Source organism: Rousettus aegyptiacus, unplaced genomic scaffold (assembly GCF_014176215.1).
Source record: "Rousettus aegyptiacus isolate mRouAeg1 unplaced genomic scaffold, mRouAeg1.p scaffold_m13_p_2, whole genome shotgun sequence".
In the NCBI taxonomy this organism is placed as follows: domain Eukaryota; kingdom Metazoa; phylum Chordata; class Mammalia; order Chiroptera; family Pteropodidae; genus Rousettus; species Rousettus aegyptiacus.
Window position 1 is genome coordinate 167,119,305 of NW_023416295.1, and position 21,870 is coordinate 167,141,174.

The 21,870-nt window shown below is 44.0% G+C and overlaps 1 protein-coding gene, 1 non-coding gene and 1 pseudogene across 7 annotated transcripts in view; all 3 read right to left on the reverse strand.

Moving 5' to 3' along the window:
• LARGE1 (LARGE xylosyl- and glucuronyltransferase 1) overlaps window positions 1–21,870 on the reverse strand; it is a 477,871-nt gene that overhangs the window by 362,752 nt on the left and 93,249 nt on the right. The window lies entirely within an intron of this gene.
• Window positions 868–986, reverse strand: LOC118614720. Its single transcript, XR_004956138.1, has one exon. It is a non-coding gene; the product is annotated as a 5S ribosomal RNA (ribosomal RNA).
• LOC118614793 lies at window positions 10,436–10,554 on the reverse strand (annotated as a pseudogene).

The window sequence follows — 21,870 nt, forward strand, 5'->3', positions numbered from 1 at the left end:
GCTGATGGACATTTGGGTTGTTCCCATCTTTTGGCTACTGTGAATAGTGCTACTATGAACACTGTGTACACGTCCTTGTGTGATAAAAATGGCTTTTCTTTAGGTTCTCTGAATCCCTTTGCTCTATGCGCATAAGGATGTATCTTTAGTATTAATAATGATTTTAAATTTCTAGAACCTGGCACCTACGGCACTCAAGCGACAGTAGCTATTGTCCCTCAGTAGCAACAGTCTACTCTGTGACTGGCTCTACGGTGGACACCTGAAAACATTTACATCTCATTTGATCTTCTCAAGACAAGACTCTCGATTTTTGCACGCAGCTGAGAAAACCATGGCTCCATCTGGGTTAAATAACACACCCCACGTTAAGCGCATCATAGCGGCTAGAACCGAATCTAAACATGGTGGAAGGGTGCCCAGCCTGTTACCCGGCACAGGGCAGCTCTACGATGAAAATCAATCAAGTGCTCAATGACAGTTTGATAATTAAAAATCAAAAGAACTGATAGGGGGTAAGAAGGTACAATGCACCTTTTACTTTTCCCCTCTCATAAATAATCATGCTTTCACGGCATAGGATGTTTAGTGGGTTATTATATTAGCTTCCTAGGGCCGTGTAACAGAGGACCACAAATGGGGTGTCTGAAACAGCAGAAATGTATCGTCTTATAGCTCTGAGAGCCAGAACCCCGAGACCATGCTGTGAGCGGGACACGGGCCCTCTGAAGCCACAAGGGGAGGCTCTTCTCCAGGCCTCTCTCTGAGCTTTTATTATTTTTGTTTCTTTAGGCAAGGCTACCCTTGGTTGACCTCCCAGACTGCAAGGATCTCATCAGCATACGATCTCTTATTATTTATTTTTTATGCCTACAGCACCTGGCCTTCCTAGTTGGTCTCCCATCTAAGTACTAACCAGGCCCAACCCTGCTTAGCTTCCGAGATCAGATGGGATCAGGCTTGTTCAGGGTGGCAGGGCCGTAGACTCTCTCTTCTCTGAGCTTTTGATGGTCCCTCAGCCTGGAGCAGCCCATAAGGCGTTCTCCTTATGTTCGTGCCTGGGTCCAAATTACTCCTTTTATAAGGGTACCTGTCACATCGGATCAGGACCCAATCTAATCCAGTACAATCTCATTTTAACTAATTACACCTGCTATGACATTAGTTCCCAATCAGGACATGTTCTAGCTGTTAGAACTCCGGCTTATGAATTTTGGGCAGGGGACACAACTCATTCCATAACAGTTACCTTCATCATCATGCAAAAGTCAAGAGAGAAAAGCACACGTGGCAGAAAGTCGGGGGGAAGCATTTCAGTTCTATGAGGTCAGGTCGCCTGTCAAAGATCAGCAGGGCTGAGTCAAGGTAGCTGGAGAATGGGCAGGATGGCCTGAAAGCTACCACAGGTCTCAACATGGTTCCAACCATGTGAGAGAAAGAACACGAAACCAGGCTTCATGGAAATAAATGTGGCTTCTGTGATTGATCTCTAACACGCAAAATATGGCGTCTGCTTATTTAGTCCCAAATTCTCTCAGGAGACATAAATCCCCCCTCTGCGGGGGTACAGAACTATTCTGGGCTTCTAACAATCTCTTACTTTCCCAGTTCCAGATAAGAACTTCCAGCTCATGTTCCTGCCACCTTCAAAATTAGAGATTAAATCGCCAGCATCTAGCTTCTATATAAAAAAAAAAAAAATGAAATTTTTCGGCTATATCTCATTCACACAACACATTAGACAGATGCAGCACATAAAGTAAACAGCCTAGTTAATAAGTGCGAGTTCATTAGTCGTGGGGCTGTCAAGAAAGCCCAATAGCTGTGATAACACACAAAGCCGTCCCCCATCTCAGAAGTCAAGCTAAATGCTTTCCATTTTTATCACCCAATTCATAACCTCGCTGTCTGGCTTTAAGAATCAATAGCCTGGTGGTTTTGGTATCCAATAAATTTGTCTTAGTTTGGACGTTTTTCATTTCCCATGCCACTTGAAGAGAGCAGGATAAGGTAAATTGCTCCTCTCACAGCATTTGTTTTTCCAAATCTATAATTTCACACTGACATGTTCCACAAACCAGTGAAGGCAAAGGAGGAAAGAAAGCCGAGATCAGAGGCCTTATCCCAACATCAAAAAAGCTTCCAGCTGGGGATCATTTGGGACAATCAATTTAGCAGGTTTTACATAGGCAAATGTCAACTAGTCTACCCCGGGTGACCCATCATTCACCTAGCAAGGAATTTTTATGCAGCGCTTACTAAGTGCCAAACCTTGTGTTGGGTAATTTACATAAATTATCTCATTAATCCTCACAAGATAGTTGCCTGAAAAAAAAAATGCCACTGTTTTATACACACACAAATAAATATACTCAATATATTTATTTATTTTTATATAGAACACTGAAACTGAAAAAAAAGAAACCAATGCTGGTTTTGTGGCTTATTGAGAGCAGCTAGGAATGTACAAAACAAGCACATATTTAAAGCAAATACACCCACACGCAGCTCGAAATCATTGAGTTTAACCCTCCAAGTCAGGCTGGGGAGGGAGCAATTGTCTAATCTAACACAAACTATTCGAATGGATGAAACCGAGGCTCAGACAACAGGGTGACATGTCCAAAGTTATCTAGAGAGCGAAGGGGAAAATCAAGTCTAAATTCCAAGTTCTTATCTTCTTGATCTGCTGCTTCAGTTAGTTGTATTTTCTCCCTACTCCTCATCAAATCGACGCGTATTTTTAAAAATGTTTATCAGCCCTACACATGGAAAGAGTCATGACTTGGCAGAGAGAGAAACCTTCAAGAATCTTCCAGTCCAAACCCATAGAAATAGAACGGGTTTACTTGGGACTCAAAGAAGACGGGCTGGGGTGTGACCACTGATGAGGGTGGGGTGTCTTCTGGGGGCAGTGAAATGTCTTGGGACTAAACAGTAGTGACAGTAACATAATCTTGTAAATACACTCAGTATATAACACCACTGAACATAAAAACCATTGACTTGCACATTTAAAGGGGTGAAATTTGTGGTACGTGAATTACACCTCAATTAAAAAAATAATCGGTGACATCAGATTAGCCAGGGCTCAATAACGCAGATTAGTCCCTATCAAAATAGTCGTTTAAAAAAAAAAAAAAAAAGATTCTACCAATCACCCTTATTTATTCTGAGCACTTTCTAGACATAAGCGTGCTAGGCAAGACGCTATAGCGTTTTGCCTGGTTTAATCTACACGATAATCTTATGATACAAACACCCATTGTCTCTGGCTCACAGATACAATACTAAATGTCCCAGAAGTCTCCCATCACTGCGCAATACAAGATCACACCTGTCTTCCAGGTCGCCTGTCACAGCACCTAGCAAAATATATTTAGTTAGCTGGGCCTAGATCTCTCTCGTCAGAGTACGACTGCCTGTAAACAAGGACTACGCCTTCCAAGAAAAGAACAATTTCGGAAGAGCAGTGTGAGATGTATGGGAAGGCAGACTAGAGCCAGCGGATGGAAAACGAGGAAGAAGTCTGAGAAATGAGTTACCATGGAAGGAAGAAGAGGTGACCGCTAGACGTTCTCCAGGCAGAAGGCTGTGTCTTTTAACTTAAGCAAATACCCATTTGAGAAACGACCTAGCTGGGGACAGGGGACATGGTCGTGAACAAGACAAGGGCAGTGCTAGTACCACTGCAAGATTCTGATATGACTCTAAATCCCCTGGTGGCTGTCAATCACCAGGCTGTGCTGGAAGCCCAGGGCAAGAAGGGGGAGGGGACGGAGATCGGCGTCTTCTTTCATGGACGGATGAAAAAAGAGGACTTACGTGCTCAGAAGGAGCTTTCAAAGTTGGCAAAACCAATCAATACCGAACCACTAACACAATCCTTCACTTCCCTTTTTTCCTCCTTTTGTGCATGACGATTCAAGGCACAACCTCCAATCCATCCTCGGGGACCACCGACTCGGTGAGGCCGATCCAGACACATTTGAGGCCCCACTAGAGTCAGTTTAACTAGGAACCGTCTTTATTTTTTGTTTTAACAATTTCTGTAATTGCTTTATTGCCAATGAATAAAACAATAATATTACTAGTCATAGTAATATATTCTGTCATATTAAGTATCACTGTGCCCAGCATTGTATTTAAAGTGCTTATCTACAGTGTCTTACTGAAGTCCAACCCTGTAAATTAGGTACTACTATACCAATTTTATAGAAGGGGAAACTAGGTAATTTACCCTAAGTCACACAGCCAGTAAGTGATGGAGCACAAATATTAACTCGGCAATCTGACTCCTGAACGTCTATTTTCCTCCACACTTCCTGTTTATAGAGTGGGAACCCCCAGCAGATAACTAAAGAATTTCCGAATTTTCTTCTAAATTTGAGGGAACAGAAACAACTGAAGGTAAAGATGTTTAATGCTCTACTTGCTTTTTAAATGACTTCAGAGTTTAGGTATTCTAATGCAGGATTAAATAAAAAATAAGTTGGACGGTTACAATGAAAGTCACTTTCTACCCTCAAAGAAATCTGTTCTGTTTTCAGGGGATAATTGCAGGTACTAATAAGCACGAAATAAATATTTTATGTGTATATGTGTGTGTACATACATATGTATATGTTTTACATATAGTTCATATTTACAAAAACAATATATTGCTCTGTGTGTGTGTGTGTGTGTGTGTGTATACACAGCATATATACAATATATGACAACTATGCATCTTGTGAATCAGGATACTGGGATAACAAAGATGTTAAACAACTCCATAAAGTCACTCGACGAGTAACTGATCAAGCCGCCGGTCACGTGTACACCTTCCTGGCTTCTAAAACCACGACAGCCGTGTACGAGGCCCACACCCAGGCCGACGGCCAACAAAAACGCAAGCAGCCAAGACAGGCAGAAACCCGACGCTTTGTTTCTACGAACCTCTAGACATTTAAAGAGAAAAAGAAAACCTTGAAAACCCACGCGCACCGATCACTGGGTCCGTTGGAGGCGGGGAAAAAAAAACCCCACACGCACCGCACTTTGTTCTTGTTTACAAATAGCGTTAAGCTGTGTGTCCAACAAAATGAGTTTGTCTGCCAGATGAGATCCCAATTTTCTAAGTTCATTAGCGGCCGATGAACAGAAAGGGTCACCCTGGTGATTTAATAATTTGGCCCCGACTCTTGTCAGAGTAACTTAAAAAAAAAAAAAAATTTCAAGCTGTCAGGAGAGGAAGGAAATGCTGTGAGATCCGATTTGTGCACTATTTCCATGCAAACAAGGAGTAGAGACTTAGGCGCATGCTGCATTCAGTCGCCACAACCAGGGCGGGATGGGGAAAGAAATGAGAATGGCGGGGAACATTTCCATCTGCCCTGCTGGAAGCCACAGGCCGCATCCAGTTGCCTGCAGCCCGACTCTGACATCCTCTCTTCGTTTATTTTATTTAATCCTGTAGGTAGCAAAAACCATGCTTTCAGAGGATACGACTCAGGATCATTAGGAAACGAGGAATTTCTCAAGGAGCCCATCTCCCGGGGGCCAAGCAGGGTGCGCTTGCTATTCAGATACCAGGGATAGATGGAGAAGGTGGCGGCTTTCCAAGTTCTAAGGAGGCCCTGGTTCGGAGGGACACTCTAGTTTTTTTACTATGACATGCATTTCACAGTGCGAAGGAACACCAAGGTGTTAACTGGAACAATGAAACGTCCCCGACACACTTCTCTCCAATTAGGCCCCCATGAGCAACCAAGGTGAGATTCAATATCGCCACCCCATCACCAAAGGGCACTTCTTTTTCGAGGAGTTAGTCACCTTCAGTCATAGTCACGGCCTCTGGAATTCCATTTAAGACTCTCTAAAGCTGGGAACAGGTGGATCCTTCTTTCCAGGAGACGGGAAACGATAAGAAATATTCTGACCTTACAGAGAGGCACCTCGTAGGGAGGTTGGGAGCTTAACTCTCTCCACTCCCTCCAGAGAGTCTCTAAGCATTCTCCTCCTTCTAGATCCTTCTGCTCCTTTGTTGCCTTAACATTCCCTTCAGGTCTCACTTCTCACGACCCCTCCTTTTCTACCAAACACATCTCCTTCTTAGCACTTACCACTTTTACAACATACTTATTTGCAAGGATATTTTATTTATTTATTTAAATTAGTTTCAAGTATACAGTACATTGGTTAGACGTCAATATAGTTCATAAAGCGCTCCCTCCCAATGGCTCCCTCCCTTGGCCCTCTACCTAGCCATCATATTAATGCTGACTGCATTCCCTCTGCCATGCTCCACATCCCCGTGACCATCTATCAACTACTAATTTGTACTTCTTTAACCCTCCACCCCATTCTCCCAGCCCCTCAACCTCCCTCCCCTCTGTCCATCACCAAATGGTCCACTACATTTGTGAGTCTGTTTTTGATTAGTTTGTTCTTTTTGTTCCTTAGATTCCACATATAAATGCAATTATATGGAATTTATCTTTCTCTGTCTGACTTATTTCACTCAGCATAATAACCTCTAGGTCCATTCATGTTTTTGCAAATGGTAGGATTTCATTTTTTTTTAATGGCTGAGTAATATTCCTTTGTTTATATGCCTATACGCTCACTTAGTATATGACAAAGGAGGGAAGAATATACAATGGGGTAAGACAATCTTTTCAATAAATGGTACTGGGAAAATTGACAGATACATGCAAAAAAAAAGAAAGAAGCTGGACCACCTTCTTACATATAAGAACAGACTCAAAATGGATTAAAGATGTAAATGTAAGACTCGAAACCATAAAACTTCTAGAAGAAAACATAGACAGTAAACGCCCTGATATTACTGTAATTTTATTATTCTCTTTCTTCCCCTGGGAATGCAAGCTCCATGAAGGCAGGGCTTGCTTCTTTCTCAGGGAGCAAATGACATACTTTACTTTCCACTAATGGAGGGTATTATGTTTTATACAGTTTTAAACAGGAACTAGAATTTTGAAGCTCTTGACTCCCTGGTTAACCCAAACCTCTGGAAAAGTACCGGAGAGGCAAGTTTGATGGCCTAAGGGGCACTAAGTGAGCCGGTGACCTTAATCCAAGAGGGGATCATTGTTCACCCTTAGCAAGAAGTGAGGGCAGGTGGGGACACATCAGGGCATTTTTTTTAACGTCCTTCCAAACAACAGGTCTTCATCATAAAGTCTCAATATTCTTCTGAAATGTCTTTTAATGTCTAGAATTTCAGACTTCCACATTCAACGCCAGACGTAAAATAATGTGAATTTCAAAACCAAATAAAAGCAGTATTATGACCGGTCTTTCGGAAGGTCCTTCCTACGAATTACCTGCCAGATCACCTCCTAATTGTCCTTTCAGACCCCGCTCAAAGGTCACCTCCTCTGTGAAGCTTTCCCCACAAGCGTTGCTCAGAGTGAGAAAATCAAGTATTTAACTCAGTTTTTGAAAACCTTCATTTCTTAGTTCAAAAGGACTTGGTGAGAAAGTTACTTCCTCCCTTTCCGACCCCTCAAAACGGTGCTAGGATGCGCTTACAGCCTCCAACACCTGACGAAGGGAACTGAGAACGTCCGTCACAGAGCGGCTGGCTGGCAGCAGCATCTAGCCAGACGTCCACACAGTTTGGTTCCTCTGGTTATCTGCTACCGAAGGAGGCTGGTATAAATTTCTGAGTACCATACATGTATTTACATAGATAACAAGGTCTTAAGAACATGCGACCAAACACCGAACAGGAAGATGGGAATCACAGAGTTTACGAGGCCCTGCCCAGTTACATACTCCACAAGGGCAGGCACTGAGCGGCCCGCTGGCTCCCGTGTGTCCGTGAACTTGGCACGGCACGTGGAACACAGCAGCCACTCGGTAACTATTTGTGGAGGGAAACTGAGACTCGAGGACGTGAACTGAATCATGCAAGGACACCACGGGAATTTCAACCACACCTCCTCACTCTAAGTCCAAAGCATTTTCAACTTCGGAGCTCTGTACCAAACGGCTTCAAAAGCCAATAAATATTTAAGTGAATATAAAGAAAACTAAGATGGTTCTTTTCCTTGAGGTATTTGTAACTCAAAAGAAATTCGTAAAATCTATTCTGCACAGAGATTCCCAGTTATCTTTTTTTGCCTTCAAAACTATGATACAAGACCAAACTATGCCTCTCTGGAAGCTGACCGAAGTTTAAGTTTATTCTGCCCATCAAAAAGATTGCAAAACTTCATATCCGCAGGATCTACTAATGTGACATGCAAGCAAAATTTAAGATATAATTGACAGGTATTTCCAAAAGCTGTTTTGAATTTTTTTTTCTTAGCAATACCTATCCAGAATATTTATTTGGATTACTTCAAAAGTGTCCATCTTTTTTTTTTTTTTTTTTTTTTTGTGGCTTTAAAATCCCCACAGGCACGTGTCCTTTCAAGGTGAATAGCAGGAAAAAATTCTACAAAAAAACAACAGCAGCAACTTCTCCTTTTACACAAACAAAATTTCCTTAAAAGAGCACAGAGAAAAAAGCTCTGTTCCGTAGCTTGTATTAGCTACATGAGAAAAGCTAAATGAGAAAAGCTTACGAATGATGAGATAAATAGTTGAAATTAAAAAGTCGATATGCTCCATACTGAAAGAGCTGTAGCTACCTTCGGATGCTCCCCAAGCAGTTAGAGTGTGGTGAGGATGGTCTGACTGCGGACAGCCGTGCTGAAAAAATAACAGTACAACACAGAACTCCACAGGCACGATGGTCTGCGCCAGTTACAGGAGGGGCAAACTGTCCCTCCCATTTAGTAGTTCTCATGGGTTACATTATGGCACGAAAGCCAATGGAGTCACATTATGAAAAGTTTAAATAATATTTGGCCTTTTCTGTTTGAGAAGAGAGAAAAAAATACAAGTTTGGAGCATTTTCCATAACATCGGTGTGTGTTCTTTTATTTAGTTTTTCGAAATTTTGCTTTTTAAAGGGAAAGGTGTCCTTTCATCTGGCAATTCACCTGTGTGGAATATTGTATTGGTAACAAGGCCTTATCATAGGCTATTGTGATTTTATGGATAAATTCCTGAAGGAATAATTCTGTCCAACAGCATTATTATTAGAACATAATTAAAATATAATAACATTACATTACTATAATAATATGCTATTAATGTTAATTATATAATCAATGATTAATATGAATAATTTATTACTATATTGTATATAATATCAGCATACTATTTTTCTATATAATAATCTGACGAGTTATTATGTAGAAATCACATGGACTTTTATATGGAAGCTTAGTCAAAAGCTTACTACCTGTATTACTACTCCCAGTACTAGTATCACTACGATTAGTACTACCACCACTAATAACAGCTACCACTTATCTTTCTAGGACAAATATTGTGTAAGGGAAAAGAAAATCATCATGTGTCGTATTGGTGAAGTGCCCGCTAAATGCCAGGACAGGCGCTGGACCACATTATGTCATTTAATCCTCACAACAGCCCTAATGGGTAGACTTCATCATTGTCACTTGTCACCTGTTCTATCTGAGGACTGTGAGATCCAGAGAAGCTAAGCAGGGTGCCGAGGCACCCCCCGCTCAGACTCAGCTGCGTGGACTCCAAGGCCAGGGTGATGTTCAGTCTGTGTGACGGAACCCCAGGCGACTGCGGACATTCTGGGGTTAGAAATGTTAGCAAGACAAAGGTACGACAGGGAAAGTGTTATCAGCACCCCCGGACCCCACGAGGATGGGAAGTCGGGAAATAAGAAGTCACAAGGAGCATCTTTCACATCCTAAGGACAACTTTACAAACCGGACTAAGAGAGTCACAGGTTCAAAAACAGAAAGCAAAGCACACACACCAACGTCCCAAGTTTTGAGACTGTTCCTCCACACACGATGTAGGCGTGGCCAAGCCGCCTGCCCCCAACGAAGACACCGCTGTCTCTCTCCTCCTCCCCACTCAGCATTTTCCAATTCCCCTGAACACAGACTTCCCTTCTCACTATGTCCATGGGGTTCCCCAAAACCCGACTCACGAAAAAAGAGGAAAAGGGGGAGTGGGGTGAGGGGCAGGAGAAGAGAATAACATTGAACATCTAGCCTGTGCCAGGTACTATCTTATTTAATATCCGAGAACAGCTTCTTCCAGAAAGAACAAGAGACCCCTGAGCATGTCCGGGGAGAGATCTCCATGCCTGGCTGGCTATCACAAGCCATGTCTCCAAGATTTACGAGGCGTTCACCACGCTCTTAAGGCATCTTGAAGATAGGTATTCAGTAGGGCATTATTGTTCACATCAGTGACCCAAAGAAAGGTTGGAAAAACATGTTCTGGAAGATGAAAATTTCAGTCTTTCTTTCGTCACCCTGGCTGGCTACAGGGTTGTCAATTTATTTATTGACTTATTTTTTTATTCCAATTTTTTTTTTTTTTTTAGCACCTACAGCACCTGGTATTCTAAGGTGGTCTCCCATCCAAGTACTAACCAGGCCCGCCCTTGCTTAGCTTCCATGATCAGATGAGATCGCGTACGTCCAGGGTGACATGGCCATAGACTACAGGGTTGTCGATTTAAAAAATTTAACAGCTGGAAGAAAAAAAGGACCCAGCCAAACACCCACCTGTGATAAAAGCTACTAGACTTTTCAAGTTTAGATGAGGAAGGGCAAAACGGGCCTCAGCTCATGCCTGCACGCATAACGCTTCATCACAACTGAGCAGGAAAACCCTCCGAACCAGGGGGCAGCGGCTTTCAACAGCCCCTCCTCCATATTTATTTTAATTAGGACATAAATTTAGTTTCATTACAAATTCCATTGAAGGAAGTAAAAGACTCGACTGCCCACGTCCCACTGGAAAACCTGAGCCTCAGCACGGGCTGCGCGTGAGAAGTGGACCCCGCCCCTTCCCTCCTTAGAGTGGCTTTCAGAGTGGCTGTCGCTTCCAGAGTCCCCCCTGCCGCCCCCTGGAACACGAGGAAAAATCCTTCTCCCTAAATAGAACTTTTTCTATAAGTGGCAGGTTTGCATCATTTCCTCATCACTGCAGCTCTCTGCTTATTTAAAATAGGCAAGCCCCTTTTTTTTCCCTTAAGAATCTGTCCTTTTATTGCTTCTCCATTATAATCATAAAAGAAGGGGGTGATGTGAGAATCTCTTGCTTTCATGCAAACATCTACAACTAAAAATAAAAAAAAAAACTAATAAAAATGGAATTGATAGAGGTAGCTTTTATTTTGTTTTCTGTTTTCTAGGTTTTTCTTTCTTTTTTTTTTTTTTGGTTTCCAAGTTTTCTATAGGGCCTCTCTCTCCTACGACTGCAGGGGAAATAAAGTTTATTAATGCTAAGAGGGGAAACTGGGCTTGGATATTGAAAGGCTGAAAGCAGGAAGATGGTTTGTGCTGGATGTGATGCCTGCCCTCCTAACAAACTCACGCATCCATGAGCCTCCCAGAACCCACACGTAGATCCCCGAAGTACGTGGCTGGGCCCTGGGTGTCTACGCAGATAGTTCGTGAATAATTTGCAAATGCTGATGGAGACTGTGCAGCTGCCTTTTCCCAGGTACTAGACACACAAAAGACAGTGCCTCAGCTGATTCTTCTCTGGTGGGTGGTCCCGGGAGGACGGTGGGAGGGGCCAAGAGCCCTGGCACCAGCAGTCCCGGCTGGGCCTGGAGGACTCGGGTCGAAGCAGGGAGCATCTCTGCCTATCGACCAGGTCTTTCCAGCCAGACGTGCTCTTGGGAGGAGCTTGGAGACAGCAAAACTTCGAGGAGCCAGATGGCTATAACAGTTGGGAGCTTCGGCTCTTTGGGCAGGTGGATCGACATTCAAACCCAACCCACCCTCGTACTGCTGTGTGGCCTGGTCAAGTTATACAATTTCTAAACTCAGTTTCCTCATCTGTCCAACAGCCAAAGACTCAATGGCCCAAAGTGAGACAAACTGAAAGAGAGGCCAAAATACGGGAGAATGGTTGACATATGACAATCTGAGTACAGCAAGTCTTCATTTAACACCATCAATAGGTTCTGTGGCTTTAAGTGAAATGACGTACGATAAAACCAATTTTACCATACGCCAACTGATACGAAAAGAGTTAAGTTTCTATGTTACAACAGAATGACATTGAAATCAATGACGGTATTCGAGGACCTGCTGTCATGCTTTTTCCTTGGTCTTGAGCAAGGAACAGGACTCAGTAAATGCTAATAGTTATTGCTGATGCTATTTTAAAGAGAACTGATCTTTAACGAGGCTCCATCTTTGTAAACTGTATCATCTGGCAGAAATTAGTTCATCTCTCGGCCTCGATGTCGTCATCTAAAAAGTGGAATAACAGCAGGAGCAAGTTGCAGGGCTACAGAAAGCTCAACACGGAATAATCTGAGTAAAAGCAATTATCACCATGCCTGGCATCCAGTAAGTATTCGGTTCACTCTTAGTCATAGTAATAATTACTGCTCCTTCCTCATAGTTATGTTTACACAGACAGACCAATTTTATTCTCGCAGTAACCATGACTACATATACACTAATGAGCATATGCATATGGAGTTTTACAAACGTGTATGTGTAAACATGGTCCTGGAGCCAGACTGCCTAAGTTCAAATCATAGCTCTGCCCCCTATAGGCTGTGTGACTTTGCACACAGGTCAATTGATGTCTTTGGGCCTCTCTGTTTCTTCATATGTAAAATGTGATTTTAAAAAATTATAGGGGTTCTGTGGTGTATAAATACATTAATATATGTATAATGCTTAAAACATATTAAGTGCTCCAATATTACACAGGTAACACATATATAAATGCTTGCCTTATCGGTTTAATTTAACATGTAATTGGAACTTTTTCTGAGTGTCTGTTTCAATGAAGAATAAAGAAAGAACAGCTAAGGCTCTGAAACGTCAGAAAGGGAGGAGTCAGGAGGAAGCCAAGCCCTCAATCACACTCTGGCCCCCTCTGAGTGGGAGGATGTGAGACGAAAAAGATTATCATCTTTGGAGACACCTCCAGACCAGATCTCTAGGGACGAGGGGGAGAAACACCCAAAATAACCTCAAATTCTAATAAGAAAAGCAAATTGTCTTTAACATAATAAATCAAAGGAGGAGAGGCGTCAGGAACTTTATTTTCCTTGTAAAATCATCGTGCCAGGGAAAAACAATGAAAGGAAGTAGAATAGCGAAATCTCTCGTCAAAGACCTTGGAAAAATGCAAAGAAACAGAGACAGGTGGAAGAGGAGGGAGCATTTCTACCTTAAAGGTGATATGCAGTAGGATGTGGACTCTTCTAAAAGCATCTGGACAGGTGATCATTAGAGTGGAAACCTCTGAAGAGCATCAGAAATAGATGGGGCTGGGTGGGTCCCTGGGTGGCTGTGGTTTAAGTAAAACCGAAAGTAGGCAGATGGAAAGGGGGAGAAGAGGGGCTCCCCCCAAGCCAGGCCATTTACTTCCCCAACTTGTGCCCCCTGCTTTCTCAACTCCCCTCACCTTCTCCTGACCAAGTCCCTACAGCTCCACCTTTGCCTGGCTGTAGGTGACATCTGGAGCCTTTGGATATTGTTGTCTGTCAAATGGTACGAGCAGTGTAATCAAAGCCCCCAGGTCACAATGATTGATTCAGGGTGGGCACGAGTGTTACCCGATGGTGGCTCGGGGAAGAGAAGCCCATGAGAAAGGACACAGTCTCACCGGACCTCAGTCCCCCGTCTGGAATTGTCAACTTCCGGTATATTCCCTGAACTGCTGAAGCCGGTTTGTAGATCTGCTCTTCACAACCAAAGACATCCTAACTGATACACTGCCTTTTTGAGTTCTGGGATACTTCTTTATTTATAAGATGAGCCTGAAGATAGACCGTACACTGAAAACACCAGTTTTAAAGATAAACAGATCTGAGGCTTATTCCGGTTTTGCAATTTACAATTGTGACCAAGGAAAGTTTCCTAACCCTCCCTCCCTATCCCCGCCCTATTTATTTTGCTCATGTTAAAAAATGGGGACAGTACCCCTAACATGTGTGGAGGGGTGGCTGTTGCATGAGTTATAAAAGGCAATAAATGTAAAGCACCCAGCAATATGTAACACAGTGTGAGTACACACACACACACACACACACACACACACTCTCTCTCTCTCTCTCTCTCTCTCTCTCTCTCTCTCTCTCTCTCTCTCTCTCTCTCTCTCTCTCTCTCTGCATTTATCTTTAAAAATGAACATGCACGCCATATGATAAAAAGTATCAGTGAACAAGGAACACAGTGAAACCCTAGGAAAGGAATTAGGGAAACCTGATGGGCATTCCTCAGGTTCCAAAGGGAGGACTGACGGAACCCCTGGGAGGGCTCCACTCTTTCCCAGACGTGCACGTGGCTTTTTGCTTCAGAAACGCTGCACACTGCTGACTGCTGCTCCAAACGCTGGACGCAGGATATTGACACGTTTTTCGAAGGTCCGATCCAGATGGAGTGATCGGTCCCTGCCACCCCGAGCTCTTTTCTGCACTGGAAGAGCATTTACAAAGGAAGACTGGCATCGGGCCAAGTTCATCTGGTCTGCCACACAGGTGACAAATGCAGACGCCATGACCTCCTCCCTAAATCTTTCACCAGAAATAATTCTCCACGAGGGTTTTGCATACTGTTCTCAAGTGGTGCCAAAGAGACTCCGAGGTGGAAGAAACTTTTCGTTTTATGAATCGCGCTTTGGGTATCCCACTTTGTTCTAAAATCCAAGAGTAGTAGAAGCATTTGCACCAACTCCTTAAGTGTCTTGTGACTCAGTTTCCTCATTTGTAAAATGGAGAGAGTAATTATAGCACCGACTTCATGCGTTACTTTAAGAATTAAAAGTTAAACTAGAGAAGCACTCAGAAACAGTGCCCGACACACAATGTTTGCTGTTATTATTTTTGCTCACTCATGAAAATAATACCTTCTTTTGCTCAGACCACTTTAGGGAAGTCCTGAGAGGAAACGTCTGATAATTAACTCTGAAAAGATGCAGGGGTTAACAAGCATCTGTGTAAAGAAAGATTTGGTTGCGGCAGAGATGACTACAGGATGCTCGAAACACAGAAATCAGGCCGAGTTTCTCAAACAAAAGGTAAATCAGAAACAAAAGGAATTCTGACCCCAGGCAAAGCCAAAAATAAAAGCAATAATTTGGCTTCTTCGGCTCACAACTGCTGACTCCATAACAGTTTATTCCCACTGCAAATGGCTCAGAATTCAAAGAAGGCATCAGGAAGGGTGCTCCTGACAGACCTGTTATCATTCTGAGAAGGGTTCTCAGGCCCTGCTACATGTCCCAGACCGCCAGTTTGGGTGTCTTCCTTTGATTACCACAGGCAGGTGAAGTTGGGTAACTGCCATGTGCCTTTGGGAATGGCTACGTCCCTGGTTTGCACTAAAAGTAGCTCAGAGTCATCCTAATGTCAAATGAAAGAAACATTTCTGGTTACCCTTCAGGGAACTCCCAAGAGGTGGTTTGCTGCTCTCTCCTTTGCCTGGATGGCCATGAAGGCAGAGGCCTGTCCTTTTGTTTGGATAATCTCTTTGACATACAGTAGGGTGACAACCTCACTTGTCACACCATCACTCTCCCGGCCAGGATGAAGCAGGCACGTGCTCCTGTGGGATCCTAGAGAATCTGATGTGATCACTATCCACCCGGAAGTATTCATTTCCTTATCTCTCTCCGTAGACCATACCTCAGGAAGACAGGGACCCTACTCAACTCATTCGCACACCCCAGGGCCTGGTGGAACACTCAGTAAGGTAACACGCTGCCTGGCAATGTTGGGTGGGTGGGAGACAGACAACTGGATAGATAGAAAGATGGGTGGGTGGATAGGTGGATGGGTGGATGGGTGGATGGATGGATGGACGGACGGACGGACGGATAATACTGTAAGACAGTAAAAAATACCAGTGAAGAGCAAAGTGTTCTTTCTCCAAACTACTAAGCTCTACCAGTGCCCTACTGCCACTTCTGTAACCCCCCCTCTCAACACAATAGTCATCAACTTCTCCTTTTTAAGTGACCCTCATATCACAGAAGTGGCAGAGTATTTACTTCTCCAAAGTTCTAGGGGTTCTGCTTTTATAGAACTTACATTTTCTCTCTCACATTGAGATTTTGTCTATGTCTAAACCATCTCTGTAGCTTACTCAAGGCCCTATATATGGAATTGTCTTGCGAACAAGTCCCTCATGAGCATTTGGTGGTGCGTGTTGGTTTCTAGCCTAGAGACCTGCACAATTTTTGAATATGATATGTATACAGCTGGAACCCAATAAAAGCTAATGGTATTCAAGGGTCATTAAGGTGATATGGCTGTTTAATAAGGCAACCAACCAAAAGAGGAGATGTGTCAGACGTCCCTAAGACCAGGCACAGGTACCATGACTCTCTAGGAGGACTCAGCGCATAGCCACATGTGCTCATGGCCATGACCTATTACAGCAGAAAGACTCCAAGCAAATCCCGCAATGGGGCAGAGTCTGGAGGGAACCAGGAACGAGCTTCGTTAAGTCTTCTCCAAGTGGACTCACCCAGGATGCATCTAGTTCACCCAGCAATGACTTGTGACAACGCATGTAAAATGTGGTCTACCAGAAAAGCTCCTTAGAGACTCAGGGCCCAGGGTTTTTATTGGAGATGGGTCAGGCAGCCTCAGCCTAACATGCTCCAAAATTCTAGACCCCCAGAAGGAAAGCACAAACTATACAGTTTGCACAAAGTTTGGGCACAGCGAGCTACCCTTACCAGCTTTGGGCATGGTGGGAACCCTTCTAACATCCAACTTCTCAGATGTAAGCAGAGTTTTCACAGCGGTCAGGTGTGTTAACTCTCTTTTGCACACACAGATACACCTAAATGTATTCTGGACAGAGTAATCTCCTTGGGAACTTACTATCTGATTCCAATAACGCTGCTTTTGTCCATAGCAGTTTGGGATTTTTCTTTGGGAATTGCCACAGAGCCCTAGATGCAAAATGTGGTGAATGTTCAACCCAGGATGGTAGATTTTATCTCCAATAACCAAAGCACATATAAGCCTCTTTGGTTCAAACCACAAGTTAACAACAAAATATGAAACTAGATCTTTCTAGCTTGGTCTTCAAGCACAGAAGGCAAGGACCATCCATCCATTCATAACACAAATATATATTTGGCACCTTATGAATACCAGATAATCTCTTGGTAGCTGGGGGCACATGTATGGACAAGAGGGCTGCAAGAGACCCACAGCCCAGCTCACTGCTGTTCAGGATGATACACAGCACCGTGCGTACGCCTGGGTACCGCTTCCCAGAGAGCGTTTGCAGAGAGCCGGCTGTACATCTGCATGGTGTTGACACCTTGAACAACCTACTTTTATATTCCCCTGGGAAGAAGACTGCAATTCCTTGCTTTAAAAAAACAATCTGTTTTTTAAAATGACTATATTAGCCCCCAACATCCCCCGTGCGGCACAGATAGTATTTTTCCAGAGCATGGGGAGAGAGCGGACAAGTCCAATGTCATCGTCTCCACGCGCGCTCATTTCCTACCTGAGCTCAGCCAGGTCCATGGCTTCAAACGCCAGCTCGGTGCTGGCAACTCCCAACCCGGCCCTCCCTATCCTAACCTTCGCTTGAACCCCACGCTCAGATCCAACTGTCCAGCCCGATGTCTTCGCTTGGATATCGAAAAGAGTACCACCAATGCGACAAGACTGAAACCAAACTGTTAATATCCTCTCCCAAACTAGATACTCGTGATCTTCCCCGTTAGGACAAATGGAAGCCTCCCGCCCTTCCTTCTGGACGCTCAGAAAAGAAACCAGATTCGCCATCAACTCCTTCCTTTTTGTTAGTCTCCGCGTCCAAGGTGACAGCAAATCCTGTTGAAGTGACCCTGAAAACACAACCAGATTCTGATTGCTTCCCACCATTGTCACTTCTGGTCCAAACCACCGGCTCATATTTCTGTCCATCTCTCCTGGGCTGGGGCCCCTTCAATGGCTCCGTATTTCATTTAAAGACCCACCTGTGATTTTCCCTGTTAGACCTCAGCTCTTAGCAGGGCCACCACGCAATACCTGCATGTTGTGCCCTGAACCAGGTGGCTGGACAGAGACGGCCGAAAGCCTCCGGTGAGCCCTGCACACACACGGGCTGTGCTTTCAAGGGGATGTCTTTTCCTAATTTGCACAAAGGCACTTGGGGCCAGCAGCAGGACTGCCTCCCCCTCCTCCTCACTCGGCCTGCTCCTAAAACACAATGAACACGCTCTCCGTCGGCCTCTGCCTCACCGTGTCCTCTGCCTGCTCACTCCCACCCCCCTCGGCCCCTCTTAGTCATCTCCTTCTACACCCCTGTCTGAAACGCCAACCCGTTACTCCACACGGCATGCCCCGGTCCTCTTTTTCCTTCCATTTCTAAAATTTTCACCATCACTCTGAACTTTGTTTAATGTCTATCTCCCCTCACTAGAATTTTTTCATTATTTTTTAAAAATTATTAAAGTGTAATGCAACGACATACCATAAAATCGACTATTTTTAAGTGAACAAACTTTAAATGCTGTTTAGTACATTTACGATGTTGTGCAACCTCCATCTCTATCTAGCTCCAAAACGTGTCCATCACTCGCAAATAAAACCCCCTCCCCACCGGGCAGTTTCTCTCCATTCCATCTCTATACATGTGCCTATTATGGATATTTCATGTAAATGGAATCATACACTATTCGACCTCAATGGTGTCTGACTTCTTTCACTGCCCTCACTAGAACTTAAGGTTATGACAACAGTCTTTCTTTAATTCACCACTGTATTTCCTCTGCCTAGGAACACTGCCTAGCCAAGAAATACTAGATAGATAGATAGATAGATAGATAGATAGATAGATAGATAGATAGACAGACAAATAATAGGTAAATGATAGATAGATGATACATACATACATACATACATAATAGAAATTTTGGCCCAAAATAAGCATTTGTTAAATGTAGAATGAATGGATGGATGGATGGATGGGTAGATGAGTAAATGGACTGTGTCATTCAGAAGCAGAAGGCAAGAGAAAGCTATAGCAGATTCATGCAAGGTTTCCTGGCTCAGACAGGACTGTGAAACCAAAACCAGGTGTGGCTACGGCACATGCAGCTCGAGACATGTATTAGAGTGGTGTGATCTGCGAATCTAGCGTCCAGGACAGCCTCGAGCCTTATAAATGAACCTGGCACATTTTCGAGATGCAGTGCTTACGGGATCTTCGGCAGAAATACCTCTTTACATAATCACATACCGAAAGAGAATAAATGGCTCCTTGAATACTTTCCAGGAGCATGGCTCTATCATTATATTAAAATTATCTGTAACATGACATCTCCTCAAATATAAGCTCCTTGAAAAGGAAAGACAGCTTATTTATCTCTGAATTCCAGCCCCCGGAGCAGCATTCAAATCCCTGACGGTCCTCAGATTGCTGTCCTGCTTGGAGGAAGACAGTGAGACTCAGAGCTGACCTCGAATCCTTTTCCTTGTACTTTCAAACTCTGTGATTTCCGAAAACATAATTTGATTGCCAGGTTGGTGCAAGTCATTAAGAGCAAAAGCCCTGGAGACAGCGTGCCTGGATACAAATCCTAGCTCTGTCACTTCCAAGCTCTGTGACCCTGGGTGAATTTTTCAACGTTTCTGTGCTCAGTTTTGTCATCTGCAAAATCAGGATGACAACGATGGTACCTGATTCAGAGGACTGTTGGGGATCAAATAAGTTAACTCATATGAAGTGCTTAAAATAAGGACCACCAGACAGTCACTGCTTAATAAGCATTCACTTTCACGACCAGGTCTTTAATTTTTTAAGTTTCTCCATCTTCTTATCCAGAAAAAGAAGGATGCGGCAGCGCTGGGAGGAGTCAGCTCCCAGCCTCCCCACCACCCCATTGCAAAGGTATTGCACACAAATCAGTGGGGTACCCCAGATAGCAAGCCTTCTTCAGGAAAGCGGAAATTTAATCAACCAATACAGGCTGAGTGTTTACAATCCGCGAGGCGCTTTGCACAACTCAGGGATCGCAAACGTACGCGAGACCCAGAACTTCCCCATCCTGAGGATGCTCACGGTCCAATGCGGGAGACGGATCAGGTCCACAGAGTGGGGCATACACCGGAACGAGACGTCTCTGCCAACGCGGCTGAAGGGCTCAGGGGTTCACACACTTTCAGGATGGGCCACCATCCTTTCTGTGTTTGCCCATGAAAATGAGGATGTGATGGAGAGAGGTTTGATGCTGACCGTGGGACTGACCCCCTCAGCCTCGGGACCTCGATGCACACTCTTCACTCTGCCCAGGACACACTTCTCCAAGCCCCAGACCCACTTTTATCCAATCTCCTCCCCCTCTCGACAAACCCCTCCTCAACCCCACCCACCTACATAAAGCATTAGAACGATCAGTCCCGCAGTGTGTGCTTTCCTAGCTCCCCACCCTGTCTCACATGGCACGCGATGGTTTCTACACGTGCTCACGTGCCATCGCGATGAGTCCCTGTCCCCCTACCAAGCAGGGAGCTCAGAGAACGTGCCTATGCTGATCAGTGCTCATTCTCAAGAGCGTAACATAGCTCCAGACTCAGAGGAGGCTGTCCATAAGTATAGGTTGACTGGATGGGTGGACGGATGGACAAATGAACAGATGGATACTCAGACTGAAATCCCAGTGAAGCATGGACCTGCCTCTCTGTATCTCTAAACCAGCGCTGCCCAATAGATACACAATGCTAGCCACATATGCAATTTTAAATTTTCTAGTAGCCGCATAGAAAAAAAGTAAGAATAGATAAAATTGATATTTAGAACATATCTTATTTAACACTAGTATATCCAAAATATTACCGTGTCAACATGTAATCAATATAAAAATAATTAACGAATAGTTTACATTCTGTTTTTCATACTAAATATTCAAATTCAGATGTGTATTTTACGCTCAGTTTGGATGCTAAATTTTCAGTGACCAAAGTGAAATGGAGCCCTTCCAAAACAATAAACTTGTGTTTAAAGGAACTAATAAACTGGCTCAGTTTTAAAATTTAAATTATGACGTTTAAATAAAATCTGAAGATCAGGTCCTCGGTCATACCAGCCACATTTCAAAAGCCCGACCGTCACGGGGGGGCGGGGGGAGGGGGGGTGTAGTTTCTGTACGAAGGGCACAGATGACAGGCTGCATCCAGGGACACAGGATCTCGTGCTCTGAATGACATCTAAGAGGAGACGGGAATGTGAGCTGCTATTGATGGCGACAATACTATAGATGCTTTCGGACCCAGTATCTCATTTAACCCCAAACAATCCTATGAGATCGGCTTTGCTGTTTTCACGTTATAGATGAAGAAGCAGGGTGAGAGAGGTTAAGTCCGCTGACCAGGTCACGCAGATGGTAAGCAGTGGTCAGCATGTGAACCACACGCTGGCTCCATCTCAAGCCTGAGTTCTTCCCCACCATACTCACTGAGCTCCTTGCTGGGGCAATCAATCTCTCTACTGACTTTCCAGAACCAAACTATGTAAGGCAAATCATATGCCACTGTACCGTGACATGGTGGACCACAGGCTGTTGACAAGTATCACTGTTTGAGCTCCGAGCACATCAAAATAGAACTTCTCTGCCCGGGCACGGACACGTGACTTACTCTGGCCAACGAAATATAAGAACATAAGCCACTGAGAGGAAGCTTTAAGTACTGGTTGTGTGCCCTTCTCTCTCTTCCATGAAAATGGTCTTGACGGAGGCTGCCTCAGAACCCTGGATCCTGAGCGACGACAGCATGGAGAAGAGCCACACACAGGTGACCAACTA